Source organism: Asterias amurensis, chromosome 7 (genome assembly GCF_032118995.1).
Source record: "Asterias amurensis chromosome 7, ASM3211899v1".
NCBI lineage: Eukaryota > Metazoa > Echinodermata > Asteroidea > Forcipulatida > Asteriidae > Asterias > Asterias amurensis.
Window position 1 is genome coordinate 19,273,229 of NC_092654.1, and position 14,221 is coordinate 19,287,449.

A 14,221-nucleotide genomic window follows, 5' to 3' on the forward strand; every position below is an offset into this window, starting at 1 on the left:
TCAGAACAATTAATGGTTTACACGATGATTTGCACCAGTGAGCTCATCGGACACAATTAACCCTCATCTCATGAAAAACACCTTGTTTGATGGGTATTTGCAAGACGATATTCTACAGCCGTATGCAGTCCCATACTTGCAGACTCTTGGACCAAATGCCATATTTTAAGATGACAACGCTCGCCCCCCTCGATCCCTACTTGTGACTGACTATACCTGAAAAATGTTGGGGTGCACCGGATGGATTGGCCTGCTAATAGTCCAGACCTGAATCCCATGGAACATCTGTGGGACCAGCTTGGCCTCGCTGTCCGCGCCAGAACCACCCACACATCAACTGTGGCTGACCTAACCAGGTTCCTTAATAAAGAATGGAACGCCATCCCTCATCATAAGCGCATCACAAGACTTGTGCGCAGCATGAGAAGAAGGTGCCAGGCTGTCATCAACGCCTTCGGATCATCCACTTGTTACTGCACTTTTTGTATCAATAAAGTGTATTAAGATCAGTAAGTTGTCTTGCTCTATACCAAACTTCTTGTCTCAAATAAAGTGGATTAAGATCAGTAAGTTGTCTTGCTTGTTTGAATTACATTGTCAATTTGATTGTTCACACAGTAACACAAAATTGCTAATTTTGGCACATTTGATTTGTGACTTTGTCTCATTCTTATTAACGTGGTCAAGTCCAGCAACATGTAATCATTGCAACTGTGGTATCATTTTAAAGAGGAACAGTTCAGCTTTGCATTGATATATACCATATACAAAGAGAGTATTAAATAATAACCAATATACTGGATTGAAAAAAGTTTCCTTACTTTTTGTGAGCAGTTTAGATAAATACACTGGACACCTTAGGTAATTGTCAAAAACCTGTGTTCTCACTTGTGTATCCAAACATATGCATAAAATAACAAACCTGTGAAAATTATGACCTAATTGGTCACCAAAGTTGCAAGAGAATAATGAAAGAAAAAAACAATCCTGTTGCACAAATTTGTGTGCTTTCAGATGTCTAAATAAAAGCTTTCAGGCCTGAAGTCTTTACATACAATATGAATGAGAAGTTACCTCTTTCTCAATTGCGTATAGTGTAAAGTATCTTACAAATCTAAGCACTAACCTACTTGTTTTCCCCAAGCTGTCCCCTGCAAGCAAGGGGATCTTGTGATCATCCCTAATTTGAAGATCAAGTATCCCTTCTCTCCACCAATCATCACCCAGCAAACGTTTTACAGTTGATGACATAGTCACTACTGGCTGTGCTATAGCTCCATGGTGCAACCAATCTTCCATGTATAATATCGCCACCACACAAACCCCTATAGACGGCCCATCTCTGTTGTGTATGTATACTCTCTAGTCTACTCTGCCAGTGAGATAAGGGCTTGTCCAATGATCTCTGTTGTGTATGTATACTCTCTAGTCTACTCTGCCAGTGAGATAAGGGCTTGTCCAATGGTCCAATGGTGTAATATGACCCAATAAGTTACCAGCCACACTAATCTGTGGAATAGGACATACACTTGTTGTAGGTACTCACACAGGATTGGACAGCACGTCTCTCATGTCTCTATATATATGCCTTCTTCATCGTGTGCTTCTTTCTGCCGTTTTTCTTACAGAACTGATTCTTTTGAAGAGGAAGGACATTTTAGTTGGAGTGTAAGCAGTTCATTCCTAGAGAGAAGGAAATTGTAAGTAGAATTTGACTATTTAGAATTAGAACTTGTTGTGTTTTGTTCATTCTTGGCAGTCTAAATATTTGCCTGAAGGCCACTTTACCTCTCAAGGGTTGATATGATTTGTGTGATGTGTGAGTGAGGTTTAACTGCAGACTGTGTTGTTAGGGGATTGTACATCATATGTGTTCTTGTTGTGGTTATTGGGAAAACCATCTGGGGTCGATTTCAGAAAGAGTTAGGACTAGTCTTATCTCGAGTTAGGACAAGTTACGAGCCCTAACTAGGACTAGCTGTACATATTTGATATCTCTTAGGACTAGTCCTAACTCTTTGTGAAATCGACCCCTGGTGCCCCTAGCCCCAAGACCATGTGGAACAGCAGACAAACTGTGTGTGTTGCATGCTATTGTAAATGTCTACCAAGAATCAGGAAAGTTTATCGTGTGCTCAAAAAGTTGTTCAGTTGTTTTCAAACACAAACTGATTATTATCCCCTCTCTTAGTTCTACACGACTGGATAAATCTTCCCCTTCCCCTTCATTTTCTTTTTACTTTTAATTAAAGGTACTGGACACTATTGGGAATTACTCAAAATAATTGATAGCATAAAAACCTACTTGGTAACAAGCAATGGAGAGCTGTTGATAGTATAAAATATTGTGAGAAACTGCTCCCTCTGAAGTAACACAGTTTTTGAGAAAGAGGTTATTTCCCATTCAAATACTAAAAGACTTCTGGCCTGAAGGAAGCTTAAAGGACACAAGTGTCACGGCTGGGGATTCGATAGGATTCCCCTCTCCAAAACTCTTAAAACCTTGATTATATTTTGTGTTGGCATATAAGTTAAATTTGTCACAATATCCGGCACACTGCTTGTGAAATTTGTGGAGCAAGAACACTGTTGCTCATCTCTACTCTAGCCTATGTGCCCCATGTATATCATAATTTTCCCCTTCATTTTCTGAAACCCAATTTAATTTCCAATCAACTTCTAGAGAGTCTATCGATTGTGTTTCCCCCCCAGTTCAATTAGTTGCATCAAATGTTTTAGTACAGTTGGCCTGCTTAATTCTCAAAGTTGTTGTTTTATAAAAGACTGTTTGTATGGATTAGGAGGGAAAAGTACAGTTCACCTCCCCAGGGCATAAGTGGGTTACTTCTAGAGTTGGTCAAAGTCAAAAGTAACAATATAGTGCACTGAATATTGAGGAATGCAAGATGAAAGAGTGTCCAGTATCATTTATTTTTTCTAGACCCCCGAGGCTTGGGCGTTACTTATCTATAATCTTGAGTCAACTCAGACATTCCTTTAAGTTTCCTGTGCATAATGTCCATGTATTGTTTCAGTTCAGTCAGCCAAACGAATGTTTGTGTTGGGTTGTGCATAACATTCCCAAGTTACTGGAATGAGGTCATGGTTGATTTGACCCCCCCCCCTCTTGGGTTGTCATAACAGGTCATAACAGACCTATTTTAAATTACTAGGTGCAAGATGAATGGATAGATTGTAAACTTGTCTGACCATTGACCAATGGGAGTGATGGTTTCAATCACATGTCTATAGGCCATTGTTCTTGGCCGGTGGGTGAGTAATTAGTCACCACCTCACACAGCTATGTGGGTTGAAAAGTAAATCTAAATAGTTTAGAAGAGCATAAAGAGCAAGGGTATCAGTAAAAGTTACGATGCATTATTGGTCTAATAATGGAAATGTAGAACAAGGTTATATTGTTACTACAGAAGCAGATTTATCTACCAAGGCCCAATTTCATAGAGCTGCTTAAAGGAACACGTTGCCTTGGATCGGTCGAGTTGGTCTTTGAAAAGCGTTTGTAACCGTTTGTTATAAAATGCACATGGGTAGAAAGATGTTGTAAAAGTAGAATACAATGATCCACACAAACATGCCTCAAAATTGCGTGGTTTTCCTTTTACCTCGTCGACTAACACGTCGGCCATTTATGGGGGTCAAAATTTTGACTCCCATAAATGGCCGACCATGTTAGTTCGCACAGTAGAAGGAAAACCACGCAATTTCGAGGCAAACTTGTGTGGATCATTGTATTCTACTTTTAAAACATCTTTCCAACCATATGCATTTTATAAAAAACGGTTACAAACGCTTTTGTTTTGACCAACTCGTCCGATCCAAGGCAACGTGTTCCTTTAAGCAAAAAATTTTGCTTGGTAAAATTTATTTACCGGCCAAAACTCCACTCAATTGTTATGCTAAGTAAACAACAGCTAAATACCAGTCACACGCAATGTATATGGCATGAAATTTTGGCCAGTAACATGTGTAAAATAAGCCAGCTATTTTCGTGCTTAAGCGAATTTTTGGCTTAAGCAGCTCTATAAAATTGGCCCCAGGTCTATACTACTGATGGGTTTGGTGACACCTATCTGAGCTCAATTTAATTCAAATGTAGAGCTCAAGTATATGACTAAGTTATATAAAAAGAATGCCAAGACTTCAGCCCCTAATTCAGGAGAGCAGTTGGGTCTACCACACTATGCATGTATTAAAACGGTAACGGTATAGGGCATGAACCATGTTGCTACCTGATGCTATAAGCTCTAGATCCCAAGACCTTGAATCAGTCTTACAAAGCCATGAACCTTCATGTACCTAGCAGTAATGTCTCTAGCAAAGGTTCAGGTCAATGTCAGCAGCCACCAAAGGTCATTTCTATGATTTACTACCCATATGAAACATTTCTTTCCCTAAACATTCATGTTATCACTATTGGACCACCTGGCCAGCTTTGGCAAGGGGGTTGTCTAAGCCATTATACACTATCGGTACAGGAAAAAAAAAAAAAAAAAGTTCACAGATTTACAAATAATTTACAGGGTTTACAGAAGGTAATGGTGAAAGACTTCTCTTGAAATATTGTTCCATGAAATGCTTTACTTTTTGAGAAAACATTAAAACAATATCAATTCTCGATAGCGAGAATTACGGATTTATTTTAAACACATGTCATGACACTATGAAACGCGCGGCAACAAGAGTGGGTTTTCCCGTTATTTTCTCCCGACTCCGATGACCGATTGAGCCTAAATTTTCATAGGTTTGTTATTTTATATATAAGTTGTGATACACTAAGTGTGGGACTTGGACAATACTGTTTACCAAAAGTGTATAAAATGCAAGTTCCATGCTGTACAGTAAAGTCTCCTAACGTAATAGTTCCCTAAAACCTGTGACTCCTCCCCTTCAACTTCATTTCCTTTTCCAATCCAATAATGTTGTACTGAGAACTGTCTTGATTTTTCAAAAGCATTGGACAGCAAAACTATACCCTGCAGAACAGTGTGTATGGCCCAGACAAGTTTAAGTGTACAAAAGATGCATCTCAACTGAGTTATGACAAAGTTATTTTCTTAATGCAAACGAAAAGGTATATATAGGGCCTATTCTAATTTGTGACAACATTTCCTAGAGACAAAGTACTGCACTCCCCTTCCATCAAAATCTCACAAAGATGTCAAGACTTAAATTTATCTCGGAAAAAAAACAAGCTCTAAAATTAAGTACCCCTGCTGCACCTCCAAGAGACATTTTGTTGATGTAACTGTACTGTAGATCTGTCATAATCTATCAGATGGCAAGGTGATTATCAACAAACCAGTCAACTGTACACCTTAGGAGGCAGGTTTGAACATGAATAATGACATCTTACAGGGGTCGAAATTGCCACTAGCCTGCCCGCCCAGGACTACCACTCTCGAATTACAGCCGGGCAACTTATTTTTTTCAGTTTGATAGCCTGGCGGGTTAGTGGGAAAATAATGCAGTAAATCAACATCACAAACAATAATGACCCGTGCTGATGGTATTGCAAAATGAAATACTTTCGGTGACCAATTTGTGCCGTAACGTAAAACGTATTGTGTTTTTTCGGGCTACCAAAATCTCATCATAGCTACTAAAATCTCTGGGGTACTAGCCCTGCTGACTTTCAAGAAAATACACTTAATTTTGAACCCTGTCGTATGTTGGTGAGGTGTTTCTCCAGAAGTTTAAGTTCTGTGTTATTTTTGTCTCCCTCATTAAGATGTTATGAGTTGAAGACAATTCTAGGTCTGTACAGTACATAAATAGGTCACAGTATGTATGAGTGCAACAAACTCAATTCTAAGGTTGACAGCCAACCATCTGTGGGGTGTCCCAAACTAACTCATCTTTCCATTTCATTAAAAAATTAGTGTTCATGGTAGCTGGTTTTTCATTTTAGCTGGTTGACTGTCATTCTGCATCATGATCCTCCGAATGACCGTCAACCTTCTCAGATTTTGAGATCAAAGAAAGGGTGAGGATGAGGAAAATAAATCAGGGGTGTCAGAACACAAGTGTGTAACTCTGACTTGTATCCTTCTAGGTTCAACAAGTTAGATTGTCCGTGATAAATGAGTGGGTTTTGTTCAAGAGTGTGTTTCTAGCATTGGTCCACAGAGATTTGTGTTTCATTCTGTAAAGTGGATTTATGGATGGCTTAGATGATAACCAATTGCTGGTGCTGGTGTTTTCAGCAGCTGTTGTACAAGATCAATGTTGTCAACGTGTTGGTTCAAGTTCAAGAGTTTATTTCCAACCACTGGAGTGGATTTCACAAAGAGATAAATAAGACTAGTCTTATTTCGAGTTAGGACGAATTACTCATCCTATGTTTTTAATATCTCCTATCTCTCTCTTTGTGAAATCGACCCCTGGTGAACTACCAAGTTGAGTCTAAAACTAGGAGCTATGAATTGTCCACGCTTCCTTTTGGTGAGCTGCGAAGAAAGATCATTTCCGCTTGTCTGTCTGTCGGTCCAGCCAGCCACATTCGGTACATTTCGGTACAAAAAGTTTTAGTTAAAGCTTCAACCTTTTAGACTCTGCTATTATTCTACTTTCAAAACTCTGCTAAAAACCCACCTATTCAAAATTTCTTCTGATTGACTTTCTGTCTGCTTTTAGCCATTTATTTTTGCCTACACGTTTATGTAACTCAACATTTTTATTCAACGTACCCTTATTTCATTCCAAGCTTCGTAATTTGTGTTTTTGTTTTGTTACTCTCTTTGTTTGTTTTATGCGCCTCGGAAAAAGTTTAGTCTTAGATAGATGGCGCTTTATAAGTTTTAATTATTATTATTATTATTATTATTATTACTTCTAGTTTCTGTGAGGCAAATGAAAATTTGTGAATTAAATTTTGAGTCAGTGATGACTTTTTAAAGTTTTTTTTTTTAAAGATGTGTTTAAGCAAATTTGTTAGCTAGTGGCAAGCAGCTTTTATAATAATAAAGCTGGTAAGGTGACTTGATAAAGCATGGATAAACTAGTAATACCCTGATGTGTTAGGAAGAGCGCTTGGTCAGAAGTTCATTTTGTTCCATGGTTTATAGAGATCAGTCAAAGTTGGCAGGTTAATACACACACAAGGCCACTGGAAAGGATCTCTGTGATGTTGTGTGACCCAGTAGTAAGAAACAAGTAAATGATCTTGTCAACTCTGCCCAAAGGTGTTCAAGTCCTGAACTTCAATACTGTCCAGTTTCTCAACTTAACTGATTATTAAGTGCCCTTTAGGATTTGACTTTTAGAAGTACTACTGACTACTCATGTTGCACTGCCACTGTGCTGGATGGTGTCCATTGCTTGCCTTGGGGTGGTCACTCTGTCCTTCAGTAGTGGGTCAATCACCTAGGATTGTTGTAATGTAACCCAGTACACAAGTTGACACATTGGGCCAGGCTATGGCAGTAGTCTAGCCAGATAGGTTAGTTATGTTTGTTCAATGCCCTGACCATTAACAAACATATGTGTTACATGTTCCACATTTTTGGTTTGACTTTTAGGCCTACAGTGTTATTAATTTTGATTTTACCCATACACCGATGTGTGTTAGCACTGTATACTCAGTATTTTCCTGAGTTCTGTGAACAAATATCACAGGCATTTTACTTGGGTGGGATTCGAACCCATGACCCTTGCAATCCTAGAACTGTGTCCTACCAACTAGACTACCAAGGTTGCCTAGCTAGAGGCAGTTTGAATCCTATGCTTTGGCAGCGGGTACTGCAATGATATAAGGATTGCCTACAGTGTTTTTCATTGCAATTTCTTGAACATGTTGCACTAGAATTTGTATGGGTAAAACGATTCTTGTTCTGTTGAGGAAATTACAGGCATGCGACTTATCAGCTGGTCCAAGGTCCAAACATTTCCTCATTTTATTTATTTTCAATGCGGGTTTTAAAAATCAGAACAATATTAGACAAGGTTTATAGCGTGCCTGGCACTTTCCTGTTGTAAAGTTGTAATTCTGGCATTAACATGGTAAAAAATAGACCCATCCATTAGGCTCCACCCATGGCGCACGTAGGAGCAAGAACACGTGCGGCTCTCCAATGCCATTCTGCACACCTCTGCTGCGCATGCCCCGCATACGCGCACGCATGTCGGACTTTAGTTGGTCGGACTTTTGGTTGCGAAACGGGTTGTGATTGGTCAATATGTAAGTGGGGGGGGGGGGGGGCTTACTGGATCGGTGTATTAAAAGAAGGCCCATGTTCAACCTCAGACCTACACAATAACCAAATGAAACATTTCTCAAAACATTTTCTGTGATTGTGAATAATTTCTTTATGTTGTTAAATGTTTCCAGCCATTTCTCCCAACCATTGAACAGTCGTTTCCGTTTCCCAACTGGCAATAATTGTCACAATAAATAGAGTAACACAAATCCTTTTTATATGTAATCACTGAACTATCAATAAAAAGACAGGGTTGGTCCCATACCCCCAGTGACTCTGGCCCAAACGATCAATAAACCCTTTTATGAAAAGTGTTATTTAATTGTGTTTGTTTGACAAGTAAAGGTGTTAAAACACACCACCACAAAGCCTTTGTACACAATGAAAAAAAAATGACTGCAATGTTATGACTGGGATGAATGGGTTGTGCAAACACCACGTTCCGATAATGAAAATTTTGATGTTGGTGTTTGTGGTCATATCCAGGCAGGGGTCAAGCGGTGAATTCAGTTCCCATACGAACCCTTCAGGGGCTCTTTAAAGACCCTAAACAGACCTTAACCCTAATCTGATAGGAACTGTAAAGGCACTAGATGCTTGCCTAGGGATGCCAGTGTATTATTTTTTATCAAAGGGACTGTTGCTACACTGTTATGTGCGGAGCTTAGGCGCCCAATCTAGGCCAAGGTATGGAGTTGGCTAGCCTTTTCGGAGGCTGAGTTGTAGAAATCTAAATGAAGTCTATAGTTCTGAAGTCATTTTATCACACCTTCAGATTATTGTTTTAAGAGTTGTGATTCAGAGACACTTGTGTTGGAGTGTATTATAGGGCTCAATTTAAAAGGTTGGCACATTGCGAGCCCATGTGCAAATTCAAACTCCTGAAGGTCCCGAGCTAGAATAATTTGATGAAAAGGTCTATAATATTATTATTTTCATTGATTCGGTTTATTCTCAAAATGCAGACAAGCAATTTAGAGTACAACAAGCATAACTTCAGGATGAAGATTTAACAAGCTAAAATGTTACGAAAATAGTCTTTGGGGATAGGAAATTAGGTCACATTATGGAGGGCTGAATGTGAGGGATGCAATAGAGAAAAGTGGGCGGGGGAGAGGGGGGGTGGAATGTACCAATGACAAACCATGGACAAACAAAGGCAATCCATTTCAAGTTTTGGTCAGCATTCTAGGCAGGGTCTAAGTAATGAAAGATACAATTCTTGTGAATCATCTGTAGTTGATCCAGGTTGATCTACATGTGGTAGGGTCAGGTTTCTGGACCATTACTGACCATGAGTTTTTTCTGACCACTCAATCAGCCAACGTGGCAGCCAGTCTTCCTCTGACGGGTACATTGACCCTGTAGTAGGCTGGTTTATGTGCTTAGCTCAAGCATGGAGGAAGAATGCTCAAGCAATGGCTCGAGCTAGGTATAGATCTGCCAACCCTACCACAACCAAGTTTTCATGTCTCATGATCACAGGACTGCTCTCTATTTCGATAACACACCTATCCCAGCACACCTATGATGTTCTGACAACCCCTTATGATTTACATTTCTAGGGTTAGCCTAGTTAGGGTTAGGGTTCGGAATAGGAATAGGAATTTGAAAGTACACTAGGGGGTGTCTGAACCATCATACATGTAGATGTGAGAACATAGTTGTGTAACTATGATCACTGGCATTTTGTTCCAGTGGCATGGGGACATACATGTGGAGGGCACATCAGTTAGCAGTGCTAAGGTCAATAAGCAATATATAACTGCATAGTTAGAAAGTCGATCTAGGGATGAATAAAAAAATCTTTATAATAAACTTAAAGGCAATGGACACTATTGGTAATTGTCAAAGAGTAGCCTTCACAGTTGGTGTATGTCAACATATGCATAAAATAACAAACCTGTGAAAATTTGAGCTTAATCGGTCATCAAAGTTGCGAGATAATAATGAAAGAAAAATAACCCTTGTCACACTTGTGTGCGTTTAGATGGTTGATTTCGAGACCTCAAGTTCTAAATCTGAGGTCTCGAAATCAAATTCATGGAAAATTACTTCTTTTTCAAAAACTATGGCACTTCAGAGGGAGCCGTTTCTCACAATGTTTTATACCATCAACCGCTCCCCATTACTCGTCACCAAGAAAGGTTTTATGCCAATAATTATTTTGAGTAATTACCAATAGTGTCCACTGCCTTTAAGGCGGCTGAGAAAATAGAATTAGTTGTTCACTGCAAACTGCTTAGTGCTTACCAACCAAAAGGACCTACACTTTGGTATAAATGCAAAAACTAGTTAGTTTATTCTGATGTCTCAACCCTAGCAGAGTCCTTCTCAAAGGCTAAAAGTTGAGGAGGCTAGCAATGGAGTCTATACAAGGCTGAGGTCAGGTCGGAGGTCAAAACCTTGACCCTGTTCTGATGACAGAGGTTGGTGAGGTCAGGAATATAACACTTTGGAACCAATGCTGCTAGATACATTGTGGATGTTTAGGTGTATGCCCTAAGCAGCCTCACTCAATATTTTGTTTTCCTGTTAGTAATATGAGGATCTTGAGCGGTATTTGTACATTTTGTTTGTGTTTAATTGTGAAAATAACCTTTGATATATTCAAGTGTTAGATATTTTATAACCATGTATTTGGTAATTTGTGTACTGAAAAAAAAGCAGCTTTTCATTTTTTTTTTCCCCCATTGACACAGGAGGTTGAAAATTTTTTTCTTTTTGTATTTTATATCAACAGTTATTTCAAAAAGTCAAGTGTACAAAATATCTTCACTATAATGTAGACCTGACTGTGGAAACATAGGCTTACTGCAGGTTGACACCCCACCCAGGTCCAAACATCCTCATCATTATTTCCCTCTGAGCTGATCCTTCCAAATTGAAAATATATTCATTCAAAATTTATGAAGTCACGCAGCCCTAAACACCATCATCAGGTATCAAACTGTTCATAGATTGGTTTAGGAACGCGATTATTCATATCATTCAATCTCCACCCACAGGTTAGCGGCAAAAAAGGAGAAACGTGCGTAGTCTAGATTACTAAGCTCAAGGCCAATGAGGGCTGAGCAGTCATAGCCCACCTGTAGAGCTGTTAGAATTTACCATTAAAATGCTAATTGCCATTGATCTGTTCGTGGGGAAGTTGAATAATGCAAGTCTTAGTACAAACTCAAGGTTAGGAGTTTATTGCATCAAACTCAAATTCAATGATAATTGTGGTTTTTTCCAAACTACCTTGTAACTTGAATACAAATCTATGGAATTTGAGTTTTGTGTCGTACAAACAGTACCCAAACCTTTTAACTTACTCAATAAAAGTCATACGTCAGACTTCAAAGAAAAGCATATCATGCGTAGCTCAAACCATGGAGGTAGAATATGAACTAATCCTAGTTTCCTCTCTTCACAATTCTTTCAAAACCCTTTTATCTGATTTTACTATGTAGTCATAAACCCTTGACTGGTGTGCAATTTCATAGAGCTGCTAATGCTTATGTAATTTCTTCCTTGCCAAAAACAGGATTACCAACCAAATTTCCACGTGATTTTCAGGATAAGCAATCAACCACTGAATACCAGTAACAAGCAATATGCAACAAATTGAAATTTGGTTGGTAGCCCTGTTTTATCAAGGAAGAAATTTCATGCTTAGCAAATTGTCGTGCTAAGCAGCTCTATGAAATTGGGGGTTGATCTTCAGAGTTTCAACAGTTTAGTTTTTCAAGTATGACGAATATGAGGAGGTTCAAAAGCAACATGTTGGAGTAGGGTTAATGCATCAAGGCAGACGAGTTATAAATATTAAATGTCCCAATCACAGTGTAACCATAAATCACGGTAATGGGATAATGACAAAACATGCTATTGCTTGGACAAAATGGACAGCCATTAAAATGTATACACGATGTGCGGCCATCACATTAAGGTTTAGTCACTGTCATGGCAGGGCTGGAATTTGGGGAGAAATATCCCCAAGACCACAGGGCATGTTGCTCAAAATGTTTACTAGACTAGAAATGTTTGTACAAGAGCAGAATGAAAGAAGTTCCTGACACTGTTTAAAGGGACTGGACAACTTTCGTCTAAGACCAGTCTTCTCACTTGGTACTGTGTATTCCAAAATATGCAAGGCTTATTAACAAACCTGTGAAATTTAACTCAATTGGCCATCAAAAATGCGAGAGAAAAACGAAAGATAAAACACCCTTGTCGCACAAGTTGTGTTTCTCAAAATGTTTTTTTTTACTATCAACATCTCTCCATCGCTAGTTACCAAGTAAGTTTTTTATGCTAACAATTAATTTAAGAAACTACCAATAGTGCCTTTAAGATGCATTTGACTGTTTTTGTTTAGACAAACATACTTCATTTACTCAGTAGCAGCGAAAGGTATGCTGTCAGACTCCAAGTCAACAGTTTAACATATTTTGTTTTTTGTGCAAGATTATTTCACAGTCGGGTATTATTATTCAATTGAAAAACACAAGGTCATGGAATTTGTGCGCTGGCTCCTCACTAACGGAAAACATTTGTTAGTGTCCTGATGTTTCAAACCTAACAGAGTCTTTCTGGAAGGTTAAAACTTCTCCCCTCAGGCTAGGGTTAAATTTCATAAAGCTATTTAGCAGGTAATTCTGCTTTACAAATTTCTTCGCTAAGCAGAAACTGAGTGGGGCAATAGTCACAACAATATTAATACCTAATGTAATTATGACTGGTAACTTGTTTCTGTAAAGCAAAACTTGTCTGTGCTTAGCAATTTTGTGTGTTTAGCTTTATGAAATTGGGCACTCTGTCCAGTGTGAAATTCAAGCTCTGGTTCAGTGCTTAACATTTAAAGGAACACGTTGCCTTGATTCGGTCGAGTTGAAAATCGTTCTGTAACCGTTTGTTGTAAAATGTATGTGGTTAGAAAGATATTGTAAAAGTAGAATACAATTATCTACACAAATATGCCTCGACATTGCGTGGTTTTCTTTTTACCCTGTCGACTAACACGGTCGGCCATTTATGGGAGTCAAAATTTTGACTCCCATAAATGGCCGACCGTGATAGTTCGCGACGTAAAAGGAAAACCGTACAATTTCGAGTGATACTTGTATGGATCATTATATTCTACTTTTAAAACACCTTTCTAACCATATGCATTTCATAACAAACGGTTTCAAACGCTTTTAATAGACCAACTCATCCGATCCAAGGCAACGTGTTTCTTTAAAGTAAAAGCACCTTGGAAGCTCTACACATACGAGGTAATGTGTACTTTCAAATGGTTGGAACTGTTGGGGTTTAACCATTGAGAAAGGACCTACAAAATTAATTAATCGGCCGGTTTAACATCTTTAAAGACACTGGACAACCTTTGGTATTTGTAAAAGACCAGTCTTCTCACTTGGTGTATCTCAACACATGCACTAAATTTGAACTCAATTAATCGTCGGAGTTGTGAGATAATATAGGTTTTCTCGGTCAATTTCGGAAAATGAGCAGCCAATTTAACCACCAGCTTATTCTATTTGGCACGAAATTGAAAGCTACTGAAAAGGGTCATTCGATTTCGTTTTAAGACTAGTCAAATGTTCTTTTATGTTATTCAAACGCATGAAAATGAAATTGACTGCTCATTTGCCGAATTTGACCGAGAAAACCTATAATAGAAGGAAAAAAATACCCGTTAGTTGTGTGCTTGATTTCATGCGTGTGGGTTCGAAATCAATTCAAATACTTTACTGAGAAATTACTTCTTTCTCAAAAGCTACATTACTTCAGGGGGAGCCATTTTTCACACGGTTTTATACTATCAACAGCTCTCCATTGCTTGTAACCAAGTAAGTTTTGATGCTAAAACAATTGTTTTGAGTTATTACCAATAGTGTCCATTGGCTTTAAAAGCTAGTGTATAAAAAGATCTCCAAGATTTCAACTCTCATAATGTTGATAGTATGCTATAATTACAAAACTGCTTCAGTCCCCATCTCAAACAGAGCCTAAGACCA

The 14,221-nt window shown here is 38.6% G+C and overlaps 1 protein-coding gene across 3 annotated transcripts in view; it reads left to right on the forward strand.

Moving 5' to 3' along the window:
• The window catches only part of LOC139939438 (excitatory amino acid transporter-like), a 109,536-nt gene that overhangs the window by 50,870 nt on the left and 44,445 nt on the right, over positions 1-14,221 (forward strand). For 2 of the 3 annotated variants that reach the window (XM_071935350.1, XM_071935349.1), the window contains exon 3: positions 1,629-1,700. The gene's annotated coding sequence lies outside the window, so the exon portion shown is untranslated. Of the gene's footprint in view, positions 1-1,393; positions 1,413-1,628; positions 1,701-14,221 lie in introns of those variants that run through there. The other variant, XM_071935351.1, reaches the window with a different exon arrangement.